The 15,812-nt window shown below is 37.1% G+C and overlaps 1 long non-coding RNA gene across 1 annotated transcript in view; it reads left to right on the top strand.

Annotated features, from left to right (window-relative positions):
• LOC117655494 (uncharacterized) overlaps positions 1–15,519 on the top strand; it is a 60,962-nt gene extending 45,443 nt beyond the window's left edge. The window contains exon 4 of the long non-coding RNA XR_004588684.3: positions 15,167–15,519. This is a non-coding gene — a long non-coding RNA (uncharacterized LOC117655494). The remainder of the gene's footprint in view (positions 1–15,166) is intronic.
• The last annotated feature ends 293 nt before the right edge of the window (positions 15,520–15,812 follow it).

Genomic DNA, 15,812 nt, shown 5'->3' with positions numbered 1-15,812 from the left:
CATTCCCTCATTAAATCCTATGTCCCTTTTCACTGAAGGTGAAGGTTTTCAATCCATTTGAATTGCTTTAGGAGATCCAAAATTGCTTCAGGAGATCCAGGAGATCCAAATGAATAGGCATTTGAGCTAAGGAATTTATGTCATCCAACTCTATTATTTTATTATCCTACAGAACATATCATATTGAAATCATTCCTCATCCCCTAGGAATAAGGGTACAATAATTTTTGTTCACCCAGCATTGAGTCTTTTTACAATGTTGACTGCTTCCATTGCATTTCAAGGAAGTAGGCTAGTAATGGAGCAGAAACAGTCTGTAGAACACTGTACTTCCATCTTTTAATACTTTTCTAATATAATTCTCTTCTGTCCAGTAACCGTTATTTCAGGGGCTGCTCACTCACAGGCCAATTAAAGAATTAGAAATGAATTATAAATGAATATGGCGTATTTTCTGTGGATAAAACTGATACAGAAACATTTTAAAAATGTGAGTTCTTCCTTCACATATATGTATAGATAGAAGCACAGCTGTAATTGATTGGAAAAATGAAATGTTATCTCCCCCTGCCTATGTTATGGAGAGAAGCCAAGCTTCTGGAAGATACAAATTCTTCCCTGAACAATAGCTTTACAGAAGAAACAGAAATCTGTATGTTATCCACCTACTTGCCAGCTACTAAGTGATAAATAGAATTCAGAAGCTGAGGACAAGACTGCTGATGGGTAGATTGATAAGTGCTGGTGAAGCTGGATTCTGGAGTGTGCTGGAGAAGAAGATGGCATGTTTGATCCTAGAACCCATCACTTTGACAGCAGAACAAATCTGGGAAGAGAACCATGTGGGACAGCCTGAAAGAAAACTGAATCATTGTGAGACAGGCAGAAAGCAGCAGAGCTAAGAGTAGACAAGAAGAAAAGAAAAGAAAAAGTTGAAAGACAGAGATAAAAGTTTAAATTTAGTTTTGTTTAATCCAACTGGCATCTCCAGGAGAGAGAGAGAAACAAGTCTCCTATAGTGTGAATAAGCAAGATACAACTTACCACACAGACAGTATAAAGAAACGGTGAGAGGGAAAGCACTTTAGAAAGAAGAAAAATAAAATATTTATTATATTTAAAAGAGCACATACAGAAATAAAATCAGATAATATAAGTTATTTGGACTCAGTCCACCAGCTAACAGAAAACATTGAAATTTCTGTAAGTAAGTAAATAGGTTATAGATTAGTTGTTGATCCTCAACTACTTACCTGAATCTTGAGTAGAATTTGTTACATCTTATAATTTGTTAAAAGTATCTTCTCTGTTTTATTTCCCACTTGTGTTTTTATGTTCATGTATTAAGGTTTCTGAAACAACTGAGCATCTGGCTCCTGGACTTTGTTCACCTGATGTATTCAATTCTATCAAAACTATTAATTTCAAATGTTCTCTTTACAACGCTGCAAGTAATTTTGCAAATTTTCATTTGCTACCTGTTAGCTTTCCAGCACAGTATTTAGATCTCAAAATAGTTTGGGAGTTTTTGGAGTCCCTACTAAGGTTCTTAAATAAATATATTTGAGGAAGGAACTACCCTGCAACAAATAATGTAATGATAGCATTGATTTGCTCTTTAGCTAATAGTATTTTCAGAATCAAATTAGAGCCCCCAACTTTTTTTCTTTTGATACAGAGCTATACAACAGTAGCCAAGCCAAACAACACAGGAATTAAACCATTCTGGGAAATACTTGATTGGACTGTGAAAGCTCAATTGTTTCAGTTGATTATTGCTTGCATTAGAAGATTGAGAGTTAGTCCTGGGTCCTAAATTTTTTAGCAGTTTTATTGATATTAAAATGACAGAAAGCTAAATTGAAAGATATTTTGATTTCCACAATGGACAAATGGCTGCAAAAGTTGATGGAGTTAGCAGAGATGATGAAACTGATTGTTTTGATTAAAGAAAAAAATACAATTAATTTTGTTTCTACTTGGAAACCGCTATTGGACTTTGTGCTTTAGGTGGAAAAAATAAAACTTTGATTGTAGGTTTTGCTGATTAGATAGGTTTGTTGTTATAGAAATGGCTAGTATAGAATATATGCTTATATAACAGTAAAAAGTTGAGGTTTTATGTTACTACCTTATTCTATTACATCAAAAGGAGTCAGAAGTCAATGATTTTCTTTTTCTTTTCCCCTTTCCTCTACACTTTTTTTCTATTCCCTTTTCCTCCCCTACTTTCCCATTATTTCCATTTTTCTTTGTACATCTGTATTTTATATTTTGATAAACTAATAAAATGTTTTAATTGCTAAAGTTTCATAAAAGTGGGTTGGATAATTAAAGTTAAATCTCAAAATAATCTTCATAATACAAAGAATTTCTCCAAAGTCTGACATTGTGGTTATCTTTAATCAAATGCACATTTGCAGCACTGACACCAGTTATTGATATGGGAAATGCAATCTTGTGACAGATATAGAAAAAGAGTGGGACTTACATTGGAATATAATGTGGTGACTTTTCTCAGCCTAACATGTACCCGCCCACACACCACGGCTCATACCACTGGTCCTTCCGTTTATTTCTATAAAAACCTGATGGCCTTTAAAATGTATTTAAAGAACCTTTTACCTGACTAGTAGGTTAGTATAAGACTTCATTATGCTATCTATTCTCATTAATCTCTGTGATCTAAAAGAAAAAGTTAAAAGTTAATAAAAATTCTGTAACAGTTGAGCACATATCCTCAAAGTCAACAAAAGTGCAATAGACCTGAGTACTATCAGCATATCAATGATAATGAAAATTTTAATTGTGACTCTGGGCATTGATTGATTCCTTGTGGGACATTCATTGTAGGGGGAAGTTTTGAGAATTATAGTAATAAATAGATAGTTGCTAAAGCTCATTTTATTATTCTTACTTTTACATATTCTTTTCTTCAAGAAAAAGTGCTAATTATTATTCAGTAGACATAACCATATAAAGTAAATCTCACAAGGAGCCATTAAAGTCAGGATTATACCAAGGCGACAGAACTATCCATGCTATTAAACAAAAAACTGCTTGGATTTGTGCTCTTTGTCTGAACGTGAACAACTGTATGGTGATTGTTGCTTATCAGGAAAGCATGTGCTCTTTTTTTTTTTTTTTTAATTTGATTTATATGCCGCCCTTCTCCGGAGACTCAGGGCGGCTTACAATGCGTTAAGCAATAGCCTTCATCCTTTTGTATATTTATACAAAGTCAGCTTATTGCCCCCACAAACTGGGTCCTCAATTTACCTACCTTAGAAAGGATGGAAGGCTGAGTCAACCTTGAGCCTGGAGAGATTCGAACCTGCAGTAATTGCAGGCAGCTGGTCTTAATAACAGGGTGCTTTAGACCACTGTACTACCAAGGCTCTCTTTTAAGCTATATTCCTGAGATATATATACCAAGAGTTATTGATATTTACTGCATTAAAGCTATTATGTGACACAGGATTGACAAATCTACTCACATCAGTAGGTTGTTAGAACACATGCAACACTTATCTGTGTGAATTTATTCTTTCTAGCTTAGGAATTTACTCAAAAATTATTTCTGTAATATATGGTTCCTTGCAACTTCTTTTTTTATTATTATTTTTTTTTTATCTACAGTATATGTTATTTATGATTAGTGGTTATCTTGTCAACTTAGCTCATATGTTTCTGCATCGTTGGAACTGTATTGAAAGTGACATTTGTTCTTTTGTGTGAGAGAGCAAGTAGAAAAACACAAGTCCCTCTGCTGCTAAAACTGTCTGAAGAATTTCTCCAGCCCACCCACGAATGTGTGAAAGTTACCTCCATGTCTTCTCAGTCTGAGAATGAAGCTGAGAAGGTGTGGAGACACTTTCATATTAGCACTTAAAAATTGCCAATTTTAGCAGAAGGAATAGATTAGATCCTGGAATATCTTCTTTGCTCAGAGTTAGAGAAGAAAAACATACCATAGATAAAATCTACTGCCTAATACAATAGACTATCTGGCCTTGATCAGGAACAAACAGGAAGTAGCTTTCCAGATGTCAACTCTAACTCCAGCCATATTAGAAAATAGTGAGGGCTGCAGCTGAATAACATATAAAAAAAAAATTAAAATTAAAAAGTGTCCATATTATCTCTCTGTTTAATGGTTTGAGAAACTCAAAGTAATATTGACATACATTATCAATATGTGCAGATGGTTTCTTTGGTGTTTCTTATGTTCTTTACCTATTTAAATTTAAATGTATTCAGACGGGCATGCATTTAGATTGATACAAGGAGGTGTACATTTCAATTGCTTCTGTTCTATACACTTTGTTGTTTTCTTCTTGATTGTGATAATAGTTAAATGTCACTATAGTTTTATCATGCCATGGTAGTGCAATGGTTAGAATGCAGTATTGCAAGCTGATTCTGCTGACTGCCTGCAGTTTGATTCTGACTGACTCAAGGTTGACTCAGCCTTCCATCCTTCTGAGGTTGGTAAAATGTGGACCCATATTGTTGGGGGCAATATGCTGACTATAAAAATTGCTTAGAGAGGGCTATAAAGTGGCATATAAGTCCAAGTGCTATTGCTATTACTCACCAATTCAGAGCAATTTGTTAAATACATAAGAAATAGTGGATATCAATATAAACAGTACACATAATCATACACACATATAAACAAATATGATACCTTGCTTTCATATAATAGAGATACCAGCCCAGTTAAAAAGCTCTGCTAACTATCAATGTAGAGAGTAGCTGTGATTGTGGAGGAGTTAGGCATTGTCATTTCTGTGGGACTACACTGAATACAAGCAGCCATTTAGAAAAGAGCAAAGGAGCAAAATTTTATAATGTAACTGTAAACTATGGCATGGTATATATTTCATGTTTGAAGCAGTGGTGGGTTGCCCCCAGTTTGGACCAGTTCTCAAGAACTGGTAGTAAAACTGGCAGGAGGGCTCGCCCTCCACCCTGGATGTTGTCATCAGCGATTTGCGCATGCACAGAAGTTTCTGTGCATGCGCAGAAGCAAGACACGCACACGTGCGATCCCGTTGCAAACTGATAGTAAAGGTATGTAGAACCCACCCTTGGTTTGAGGGTTGGCAACAGAAATTTGGGGAACCTTGACCCAAAAGATTTTTCATTTTTATTCTGAATATCTGAATTCTGTTGCAATATGTATTGAAAAACATTAGTAGGCAATCTTAACTGTAACGCTATAGAACGCCAACAATGGAGCCTCAGAATGTCTGAAACCCCATTAGCGTAAACCTGATAGTGGAGAAGAGGAGGGTTTTTTTGGGGGGGTTGTTTGTTTATTCAATCAATTTACAATACATAGCTTCCCACCAACAAATGAATGGCTCACCAAATGAATTTAGGTAACTAACGATGTTAGAAACAACACACACACCAGAGAATTGGAGATATTTTGGCCCTGTGCCAGGAAGAGCTTTATAGGTGAATATACCTTGAATTTTACCCAGCAGCCAAATAGTAACCAGTGCATCTTAAACTGTAGTTGTGTTACAACTGTGTTATATTCTAGGCCAGCTGTAGATGTTAAATACTGTTAAGAGTAGCCAGTTTCTTCACAACTTATCTCCCAAAAGGGAGGTGGGTGTGGGGGAAATCGAGGAGAAGAGTGAGAGACCACACAGGCACAATCCAAACTAAAGCCAACATTACTCCATTCATTCCAAGAGTATAATATAAAACTTTGCATGAGAATTTGTAGGAATTTTTCTAAGCTTCCTCTGAAATCCAATATGTGCATCAGGTGCCTGCAGTGAACCAAATTATCTGCAGTGGGGAACAGAATGAGAGAATTCCATACCAATTAGAAGGTGAACCCACCATGACAAGAGATGCATATTGACATTTCCCCAAAGCAGATAATATGACCACAGTCTGAAGAAAAAAAGCCAGGTCTAACATATGACCCCCTTTGTGTGTTAAGACCTTGATGTCAGGACCAAGGTTGTCATGGTGGCTATAACTCCCAAACCTCTTCAATCTCCATGCCTAGGGAAGATAGATTGAAATCTTTCAATACTTATTTTATTTAGCATATGGCCGTGTTATATTAGCCAGGAGGTTATAATGCTAATACAGAGTAGTAGTTTGGCTGCCTGTTTTCTAGCCCTGTTTGGTTCACCACTCATGCGCTTCCCAAGGTGTGCCATAGGACAGTGAGCTAGCTGCACAACAGAAAGAAAGGCAAGCAGCTTTCCTGCAATGTCATCCAAGGTCCTCTCACTTCACTGAAGCCACCTCTCAAGATAAACAGCCGTTGTATCCGGGAAGGATTCTGACCATCTCCGCACTGAAGTGGTATCTAGTTAACTACTCATGTAGAACATAGTTTCGAACTGCTAGGTGGGCAGAAGCTGAGGCAAGTTATGAGCTCACCCCACCACACATTGCTAGGACTTGGATTGCTGGAACAAAGGCCATTTCAAGTGACACTAAGTCATTTGAGCCACGATGCCTCTATCTCTCAGTACAATATTCCACTCCTCTGCTCACAGCAGAATATCTTATGCCACCAGACTTGAAATTTTGGACTTAGACAACTTAGAACTTTGCCGTCTTTGGTCCAACAATGTCCTATCTGTCAATGAATACTTCAGCTTCAACCACAACAATACACGAGCACATAATAGATACAAATTTATGGCAAACCACGCCAAACTTGACTGCAGAAAATACGACTTCAGTAACAGAGTGGTCAATGCCTGGGATGCACTACCTGACACTGTGATTTCTTCCCCAAACCCCCAAAACTTTAACCCCAGACTGTCTACTGTTGACGTCACCTCATTCCTAAGAGGTCTCTAAGGAGAGTGCATAAGCTACCATCCCTGTCCTAATGTTCCCTTTTATTTGTATCCATTTCATGTATTAATAATCATGTTTATACTTATATCTGTTATCTAATACATGCTTGATGTATTAGATAAATATATGCTAATACATACATTTTTGGGAAAATCCACCACCAAGCTTACTGGGTAACTCCAGCAAAGATGCCGATGTGTAGCAGAAGGACAAATACAAGAGTAGCACTTCCAACTGATCCCTAGAGCTCAATTTTTCAAACCGGGTCTCACAACTAATTGCAGAACAGCATCTCTGAAAGCTCCCAGACCTTCCCAGTTGCTAGAGTTGGTACCAGATAGATACAATTTTGAGAAAGCTGCATCTCCCTTAGTCTGTACACAGATCTCACTATATACTTTAAAAAAGAACAGAGGGGTTAGTGAATAACATTCTATTCACTTAAAGGTAGAAAACAAATTGGAAATCAAACATATGAATTAATGTTAGCAATTGAAATGTCTAAATGGATCTCCAATTGAGACTCCTAACAGCAAAATGTGAATTCTTTATAATGCTTATGTACAAAATACTGTATTTTCATATAAATAGCCTGGTGTTCTCTAGAATATTTTATTTTTTTTATGAAATGTGTGGATTCATCTGTACCAGGAATTGGTCCATAATTTTCCAGAAATAAATATTCACAATAGGGAGTTGTATGCAATGTTCCAGGTATAATCTGATCTTTAAATGTGCCAATGACTCATTCACAGAATGCTGGGTTATTAGATAATGTGAGAAAAATTAAACATTTTCTACATCAGTTTCCCAAACCATTATATAATTAATGAGAGGAGATGTCCATCAAATTTATGATAGTGTGTGTATGTGTGTGTGTGAGAGAGAGAGGGAGGGAGAGGGAGGGAGAGGGAGGGAGGGAGGGAGAAATTTGTTTTCAATTTCTCTATGTTGGAACATAGCAAAGAATAGAGTAGAGTAGAGTAGAGTAGAGTAGAGTAGGGTAGGGTAGGGTAGGGTAGGGTAGGGTAGGATAGGATAGGATAGGATAGGATAGGATAGGATAGGATAGGATAGGATAGAATTCTTAATTGGCCAAGTATGATTGGACACACAAGGAATTTGTCTTGGTGCATATGCTCTCAGTGTGAATAAAAGAAAAGATACATTCTTCAAGAATCATAAGGTATAACCATTATAATACCATTGTAACCTCCATGAGTATCATCAGCTGGAAGCATGGGATAGAATGGGATGGGATGGGATGGGATGGGATGGAAAGGGAAGGGAAGGGAAGGGAAGGGAAGGGAAGGGAAGGGAAGAAATTCAGTCGAAGGGAAAATAACTGACAGCCATTTTATTACCTCTGTTTTTAATCAGACTTTCTCACAAACATTTGCTCTGTATAACAATTTAATACTATGATACTGATCTACAATGATTCACCACAGAAATGGATAATTATGGGGTACTTTGTACTGTTCAGAAAGCTTTTATGACAGACTTTGACAGCTAGGTCAGATATAGATGCAGAATTGTGCTAGGGTGGCTCAAAGTCTGGTTTGGGGTTTGATTATGTATTCAGGGGACTGGATTATGTATTCAGAAACTGGAATTGGTAACTACAAAATAATACTTTAGCAAAAAACATTCTGAAATCTGTGTTACACTAAAAGAAAGCATAATAAGCCACATAAAAATAGATTTTGAGCTAAAGTTATCAGCAACAACTGGAGGGAATATGAACTTGCCCAGTGTTGAAGAAAACACCATCAGAGCTCTAAGATTCATACTTATATGTGCCTTTGATTCCTGGTGACTACCTGGACTAGTAGCTGCAGTTTTCTTGGCAAGATTTTCAGAAATGGCTTCCCATTGCCTACTTTTTAGGGCTGAGAGGGAGTGACTGGCCCACTCCATTGGTTTTGTACATAAGGTAGGATTAGATTTTACAGCGTCCTGATTTCTAGCCTGATGTCTTAACCACTACCTCAAACTGACTCTTTTAAAGTCAGTGGAACAACGCAAAGAAATGAAATTATAAAAGCACTGGTAGAGAGAACACCTTAATGGGGTTTAGTGGTCAGGAGGTTGAGCTATTAGCAGTAGCTAAGAACATTACTTATTGAGTGATAGGCACTTAAGTCTTGTGAAGTGTAAACAGGAAGAAAATCAAACAATATATGCTTGCAGTTGGTAAAAAATCAATTTTAGTTTAACTCCATCTGAGAGATATAATCTTTATAGTGGCAAGAGAAAAAATGCTGAGGATTGCATTAGAACAGTGAAAAATCAGGGAGGAAAATTCATGGGTAAGGAACAATAAAGAAGAAAATAGAGAACCAGACTTGTCTTTTTCTAAATCTCAAGATAGTTATGAGTAAAACAAGATGCTTTTCTTCCTGAAAGCTATAATAGCATGAATAAAATATAACAAAATGTAATAGAGTAAAAGACCTAGAAATATAATATTTCCATAGAATTTTACAAGGAGCTTATATTCACAATTTTGGTATGAGGGATAGTAGTCTGATTTACCGAGGAAAGTTATATTCATTGCCAGCCCTATCAAAAAGCAGAGGGATGCAATCATCTTGGGCACACAGTCTTGGCAAGTTAGGGAACAATAAATAGAAGGTTTGGACTTATTTCTATGAAACTGCTGTTCTTTTCACTAGAAGGAAATATTGTATGCCATGCAATCTATTCTGAGTCTTTTAGACTAGCATGCTTTTAGACTAGCATACTAGGCACTTGATTTCTGAACATGGAATGAATGAAAGCTACATCTGGTCTTTTGATTCATTCATTCCTTGGGCTGGCCCTGGGCTGTAGGGTTTTTCTAGAGCAACTAAGGCTACTGCCTTATTGTCTATGCAGACTAAATTAAAGAATAATGGGGAAAAAGAAAGAGAAATGAATTCTGCAGAATATTATGGGAAAAACCCATGTGCACAGACGGATGTATGAGAGAATGAATAGTTATGGGCGTTTTTATTATTATCTTTTTAAGCATTTCATAGTTGATCATTAATATGATTTTCATTAACAAGAGCCTGAGTGGCGCAGCAGACTAATGCTACTGTTAAAAGTAGTATTTAGCTTCCAGCTGCCTGTAATTACTGCAAGTTCAATTCTCACCAGGCTCAAGGTTGATTCAGCCTTCCATCCTTTCTAAGGTAGGTAAAATGAGGATCCGGTTTGTGGGGGCAATAAGCTGACTTTGTATAAAATATACAAAAGTATGAAGGCTATTGCTTAATGCCTTGTAAGCCGCCCTGAATCTCCGGAGAAGGGCGGCATATAAATCAAAATAAATTAAAAAAAAATATTGTGCAGGATCCAGGGGTGAAATCCAGCAGGTTCTGACAGAACTGGTAGTGGAAATTTTGAGCAGTTTGGAAAACCGATAGTGGACATTTTGAGTAATTCGGAGAACCGGCAAATACCACCTCTGTCTGGCCCCAGAGTGGGGTGGGAATAGAGATTTTGCAATATCCTTTCCCCAGGAATGGGGAGGGAATGGGGATTTTGCAGTATCCTTCCCCTGCCATACCCACCAAGCCACACCACACCCACCAAGCTACGCCCATAGAACCGGTAGTAAAAAAAATTGGATTTCACCACTGATTAGGGCCATGAATTTGAATATAGTGATTCAACAGAAATGCACTCAAGAAAGAAACATCAAATATCTTCATTGTCAAAATGCTTTAGCTGCACATTTATCTTATAGAATTTTAGAACTAATAAGCAATGAATTTTCAGAACTGCTCACAGTGAACAAAGCTGTGTTGTAATCATTTGATCTCATAGATGTAGTTTCTCACTGATGATTTAACTTATACATTTAAGCTTACTGTTCTCTTTACCTGTTGAGAGAGAAATGTGCACATTCCATTGATTTATTTCTGTATTTCCAATAATTTAAGTCTGAAAATATAAAACAAATTTTAAATCTTTTTTGATAATTCTTGTATTTCTTTTGGAAAACTGAATTGCTTTATATTTGACTTTAATAATTGTTCAGTTTAAGGTTTTGATATCCTAGGATGGATGTTTTTGATTTTCTTTTCCAAGGCAGAGAAAGAAATCTGGCTTTAGAAATCCCTTTCTAATTGCTGAAAAGCCTCTTGGGGGTCTGTATCACCAAGATTTGAGCTCCAGACTCAGTAGAGGAAAAACTATATTCTGTGGGCATGTCACAAGAAAAGCGTTCCCTAGGATACTACAAACTGGCCATAAATCTATGCCAGACTCAGAATGAAATTCAGAATGAGGAGGAGGGGAAAGAAATGTCCTCAGAAGGGAAAACAAATGAAGCAAAATTTCTCTCCTACTTTTGTATATGACAAATCTGGTTTTCTTTCTCCTTGCTTGGCTGTACTGCTATATTAGAAATAACTAGGACTCACTCAAAGTAATAGGACTTTCTTGTGAAATTAATTTAGGAACTAATTGATTGATTTATTTGAACTAATTCTCCTTACCCTAAATTATTGAATTATTTTGGGAAACTTCAACATTTTTAATTTGAATTTTGCTCTTGAAGTTGAATTTAGTGCATGCTTTAAATTTGTGTCTAATGGGCTTTTTGGTTATTTTTTGATTATTTGATATTTACAATCCTCAGGTAATCAGATACAGTCAGATTTCAAACAGATAAATCTTAAATGTGCTGAGATCTATCACTGAATATTGTCAAGAATATAATACAATTCCATACCAACTGATCATTATTAAGGGACCTGGCAGTGGTGAAATTCAATTTTTTTTTTTACTAACAGTTCTGTGGGCGTGGCTTGGTGGGCATGGCAGGGGAAGGATACTGCAAAACCCCCATTCCCACCCCACTCCAGGGGAAGGAAATTGCAAAATCCTCATTCCCTCCCCACTTCTGAGGGAAGGATATTGCAAAATCTCCATTCCCACCCCACTCTGGGGCCAGCCAGAGGTGGTATTTGCCGGTTCTCCAAACTAATCAAAATTTCCACTACTGGTTCTCCAGAACCTGTCAGAACCTGCTGGATTTCACCCCTGGCACTAATGAATTTATTTTGAGAGGATATGTGAGAAATAATGTTTCTTTTTCATGTATTTTTCCAGACACAATTATGTAAAACATACATACATACATACATACATACATACATACATACATACATACATAAAAAGGTGGTGATGTATGTTTATGTGTATATATAAGATATCATCATCTTGTTTACTTTTTTTTTTGTCTTTCATGGTCTTTTATGATCATGAAGTCCTTGAGGGAGCCTAGAAGGAACAAACCAGGAAAACCTGTACAAGACTTGAAAGCCAATACCAGGACATGCATAGTTGGTTAGAGCAAGGGTGGGCAAATGTGGCTCTTTTACAACCTGTGGGCTTGGCTGTCTCAGAAACAGACAGCTTGGCTGTCTCAGAAATTCTGGGAGTTGAAGTCCACAGGTTGTAAAAGAGCCACATTTGCCCACCCCTGGGTTAGAGTATACATGGCTACAAGAGATAGTGAGGGTAATCAATGATAATATTGTCCATGTTGTCTGACTAGTTGGTACATAAAAGAAAACTTACTTTCAGGCAAGCAGGTCACTAGTAGAATTTCATCAATATAATCTGTCCAATCACTATCTAATCTGTCATTTCCTTTCATCATTTTTCTGCCAATTTTGCAGTTAGGGAGTGAGACAAACTGCAAAGTAGCAAAATTTATTTGTACACATGGTGTTCATCCTGAATGTACAGAGTGATTTCTGGGAAAGGAATCCATTAGTTGACCGTAACCACAACCTTATAAATGTTAACAGTACTTCTGCTGCAAAATATTGGATTCTTTTCCCAAGGTACTAGTAAATGATAAACCTTTTAGCCCATAATTGAGTTCAGTTACCCATAGGTGCTTATATAGCAATTTTTTCTTAGCTTATTTATTCACCTGAATATAAGTTTGGGTGAAATGACCAAAATACTTATACTTTGCTCAGAATGTACAATTCCCTCCAAACTATAATAAAAGTCACTTTTCCTCAGAGAGGACTATTTCTTTTCAAATGTCACCATGCAAGTCTCCTGCTATTTTTCATTGTCTTTATATTTCAAGCCTGTTGAGCTATATATCTTACACTGCCTATAATCTATGAATGCAGATATAACTAGAAAAAGTTTGAACTTAAAAGGACAAAGTTATAGGAAGCTTTCTTCTAATCTTATAATATAGTTTGGTAAATGAAAGTATTTTTTTTAAAAAATAGAAGTGATTATTGTAAGATATTTCAACTATTTAAAAATTACACCTATATACATATATGCCAAGGTCAGTGCTGAAATTCAAATTTTTTTACTACTGGTTCTGTGGGTGTGGCTTCGTGGGTGTGGTGTGGCTTGGTGGGCATGGCTTGGTGGGCAGGAGAAGGATACTGCAAAATCTCCATTTCCACCCCACTCCAGGGGAAGGACATTGCAAAATCTCCATTTCCACCCCACTCCAGGGGAAGGACATTGCAAAATCTCCATTCCCACCCCACTCTAGAACCAGTCAGAAGTGGTATTTGCCGGTTCTTCACACTACTCAAAATTTCTGCTACCAGTTCTTCGAACTATTCAAAATTTCCAGTACCAGTTCTCCAGAACCTGTCAGAACATGCGAGATTTCACCCCTGGCCAAGGTGCATGGAATGCTGTTACCTTCCCACTGAAGAGTTACCTATCTATCTATTTGCATTTGCCTGCTTTCAAACTGCTAAGTGCAGGAGCTGGAATAAATAAAAAGGACTCACTCCATTATGCAGCGCTCATGTTTCAAACTTGGGTTGTCAGCTTTCCAGCTGAAAAGTTTAGCATCTTTAACTTTGAGCTATCATGCCCCCTGTTCCCTATCACATTTGGACTTATCTCTTTCACAGCTAGTTAACCCATTTTTATTTGAATGTGCTATAGAAATTGTAGCTTCTCTCTCTCTATTATTCCTGTGATCCAATTTTTAAAAAATGTGCTAGCCTCCATCGAGCAAAAAGGCTTATAATGGACGCATCACGTTCAATGTCCTTTCAGGACCAATACTGTGCCCATTAACAAACTGGAGTTTTCATTAGTGGTACATAACAGCAACAGCAGCAGAATAAGGATCTCTCACCAGTGCATTAATAGGGATAAAAAGGTAAAGGTTCCCCTCGCACATATGTGCTAGTCGTTCCCGATTCTAAGGGGCGGTGCTCATCTCCGTTTCAAAGCTGAAGAGCCAGCCCTGTCAGAGTCTTAGCCACTGAGCCACCACATCCCTATTAGTAGGGATATGAAACCCATATTTCTGACAACCCTGAAAAATGTCATTCTCTTCTAGACATGTCCCTATCTGGAACACTACAAACTGCTTTAGCTTGGAGGATTAATTACTGGAAAAGTGACAGTCCATACCCAGAACAGTTCAGCAGTTGGTTTTGCACCTACCTATGTATTATCTATAATGCATGGGCTCAGGAAATTGGGGAAAGGTAATCTCCTAAGAGTCATCAGCCCAGATTTTTTTGGAGGCATTAGGATTCTGTTAGCTATCCAGAATATCAAATATTGATGGCCTGAGGTTTTGAGCAGGGAGTAATAATGGAATTGGATCATAGTTGTATCTTGGGAGACAAATAAAATGTAAATCTGCAGAAAGAAAGAAATTGTGCTTTTTAGTTTATGCTGCTTTCTATAAACCCAATTCCTCTGAGCTGAACACAGTTACTAATTCCATTGCCACAGGCTGTCTTACTTCCTAAGGACATGGTCAAAACCCTCATTTAAAAACTGCCCATCTAAAAAATCTTTATATTTGTTGCAAGTTCTGCTGGTCGTATTTTTGGAGACAAAAAGAACAGGAAACAAGAGCAAGTGTGATAAGGGAAATAGCTAATGGATTCCAAATGGAAATATCATGGGTCACTTGCAGATTTGTGGTAGCTCAGTGAATATTGATACTTTTTGGTAGCATCTAATAGTCACATAAAGTAACAATGATTCTGAATTTAAATCATATTTAAATATGAATTCAAGTTCACAAATCAACATTTGAAATGAATTTTATTTGCTTAAATCTCAGCATTTTTCAAGCTCATGAAAGGTAACTTGTATTTTTCAACAAAATTTGGGAAGAAAATGTGCAAGTCATAATACAGATACTAAATTGTCGCACCTCTCCAGAAATGATACAATCTTTATTTTTGTATTTAAGATCACACTATGTATCTCCTGCCATCTGTATCCATATACTGTGAAATTGTTTACTTTTTTACTGTAATGACAAACATTATATACTCTCTCTCTCTTTTTTTTTTAGGCTTTCAAATCAACAGATTTTTACATGTTGCAGCAGGCTTTCTCTTTGAAAATATTCTCTTAATTGTGTTCCAGTGAGGATTCATGGTGAGCTAGATGTCCCTATTTGAATGGAAGGTGTCTACAGCAGAGATCATGAGTGGATACAGGAGCCAGAAGTCTCTCCAGAACAAAGTGAAATTGAAAGATAACCCATGTTTCTCTGTAGAGCGACTCTTCAAGCAAAGTTTGCAGAATCACAAGTTTTTGTAATTAACTTTTGAATTCAGCAGTTGGGAGTCAGGAATGGCTGACTTTCTTGGCTGACATTCATAACACTGCCTTTTTTATGCAAAAAAGCTTAACTTTGCCTCATCTCTTAGTGTCAGGCCCAATTCAATTGAGTCCAATTCTTTGCTTGCTTAAAAGGTAAAGGTTCCCCTCGTACATATGTGCTAGTCATTCCCAACTCTAGGGGGTGGTGCTCATCTCCGTTTCAAAGCTGAAGAGTCAGCGCTGTCTGAAAACGTCTCTGTGGTCATGTGGCCAGCATGACTAAATGCCAAAGGTGCACAGAATGCTGTTACCTTCCCACCAAAGGTGGTCCCTATTTTTCTACTTGCATTTTTATGTGCTTTCGAACTGCTAGGTTGGCAGAAGCTGGGACA

Source organism: Pantherophis guttatus, chromosome 7 (genome assembly GCF_059756535.1).
Source record: "Pantherophis guttatus breed Tessera chromosome 7, ASM5975653v1, whole genome shotgun sequence".
Taxonomy (NCBI): domain Eukaryota; kingdom Metazoa; phylum Chordata; class Lepidosauria; order Squamata; family Colubridae; genus Pantherophis; species Pantherophis guttatus.
This window is presented reverse-complemented; position numbering and strand designations above follow the sequence as displayed.